We start from the raw sequence: 1,742 nt of genomic DNA, 5'->3' as shown, positions 1-1,742 counted from the left end.
CTGGGCAGGGGGAGGGGCGGGGAGAGAACAGGAAGAGAGGAGGAGCTGCAGTCCAGCTGCCGTACTTGGCTCTGGGCCAGGACTACTCAGAGGACATGCAGCCTGCAGAGTCCACGTAGGGCAGAGTCTCGGGAGGTCACCCGTTCACCGGGCAGAAGTGCCACCTCCAAAACGTAGAACAGGCACTGTGCGGTTAACTCTAGGGCTCCCATGTGCGGGGGGCTGTGCCGACCACAGTCCCCAGCCTCTCACGGAAACCCTAGAAACCCCATTTTATGGACCAGGGCCACTGAGGCTCAGAGAAGGGACCGGGGAGGTCATGCAGGCAGAGAGTGTGCTGGCAGGGCCCCCTCCCCAGCACTGTCCTGCTTCTCATTAAGGGGTTTAATGTCTGGGATTTGCTGGGGAACAAGTCCAGAGGACATGCTGTGAGACTGCTCTAGGGCCACAGCCTTCCGCCTGCAGGATGGTGAGGGGCTCGACACCCACTGCAGGCCCAGGCAACCCCACAGGGTCTCCGTGACCAGAGCCTCAGTACAATGAGGGCCACATCTGTCGCTGGGGTCCCCCCGAGAGCTGCGTGTTCTCTCCCAGACACTTGAGCACCCTGCACTCAATAGGCTGCCTCAGAAACTTGCAAGGGATGGGGGTTCACCTTTTTCTTTTGAAGGCCTGGTCATCTGTCTTCTGTCTTTTGGCACCTTTCCCATTTCCCCAAATCCTCAAGGATTAAAGATCACATCTGCAAAGATCTTCAGCTAACACCCTTCCTTGGTACCCTCTGGCCTGCCTTGTATCAGGTGCTCCTTTGTTCTCTGCCCATTGGCTAGCAGGCCACTTCTCTACGGTAGGAAAAAAGCACCGTAGGAGTTGAGTGTCTGTACTGCTATAACATCTGTCAGTATTCTAGAAACCCACTATTAGAAATGCATCTTAAAATTGGGAGAATTTGTGGAGAAGGTGCATCTGAGTAGGAGAGCTTTCTGTGGAACCTTCTACTTGTGACTGAGACACCCTGACACTCCAGGTTTACACCATGTGTAAATCTCTGCTGAAATCTGATGCAGGATGTCCACCCCAGTGTTACAATATCAAAACATTCAGGGGACTGGTTAAACCAGATGTGTCACATCATGTAGCTGCTCAAAATTAAGGAAAACTATCAGGGGACAAAAGTGGATACCCTACAGAGCAGTGGGCTTCTACACTTAGTTTTCCCCTTCGTGCTCTTCTGGGTCTTACACAATTGAGGTTTGAAATCTCCATTCATTAAGTCAAGATATCATGAAGGAATGCAGACCCAGTCACCTCAGCTGACAATGTCCCTCACTGCCACCTTCTGAGGACGTTAGTGTGAGATGTCCTTCTAGCTCTTTCAGTACCTCTGTCCTCCCCCCCACACCTCCACCTCCACCAGCTATTCCCTTAACAGAAAAGAACAGTCTTCTCTGCATGAGTTTCGGCTCAAGACTAGAGACCCGAAGGCCTGGCTGCTGTCAGCATGTCATACAGGGGGCCTGGGTGCCTACTTCTGCCATGGCGCTTCTCTCATCCCTGCGGCGGATGCTTCCCAGTCCCAGGGCTCTGGTGGTCTCTTGTTCTTGTGTGTCTCCTGGGGTGGGAGCTTCTAGGTTAGAGGAGAGGGACTGCACCACCCGGGGCTGGGGTTCTCAACCCAGGGCACACAGGGGTCGGCTGGCATGTTTTCAAAAACCTATACCTGGGATCTACAGGCCCAAGTG

The 1,742-nt window shown here is 53.7% G+C and overlaps 1 protein-coding gene across 3 annotated transcripts in view; it reads right to left on the bottom strand.

Moving 5' to 3' along the window:
• Positions 1–1,742, bottom strand: part of HPS1 (HPS1 biogenesis of lysosomal organelles complex 3 subunit 1) — a 32,867-nt gene that overhangs the window by 6,289 nt on the left and 24,836 nt on the right. The window contains exon 21 of one of the 3 annotated variants that reach the window (XM_030335636.1): positions 763–842. The exons of the other annotated variants lie outside the window; for them this stretch is intronic. The gene's annotated coding sequence lies outside the window, so the exon portion shown is untranslated. Of the gene's footprint in view, positions 1–762; positions 843–1,742 lie in introns of those variants that run through there. 3 annotated transcript variants of the gene reach the window in all.

The sequence above is a fragment of the Lynx canadensis genome, chromosome D2 (genome assembly GCF_007474595.2).
Source record: "Lynx canadensis isolate LIC74 chromosome D2, mLynCan4.pri.v2, whole genome shotgun sequence".
Classification (NCBI taxonomy): domain Eukaryota; kingdom Metazoa; phylum Chordata; class Mammalia; order Carnivora; family Felidae; genus Lynx; species Lynx canadensis.
This window is presented reverse-complemented; position numbering and strand designations above follow the sequence as displayed.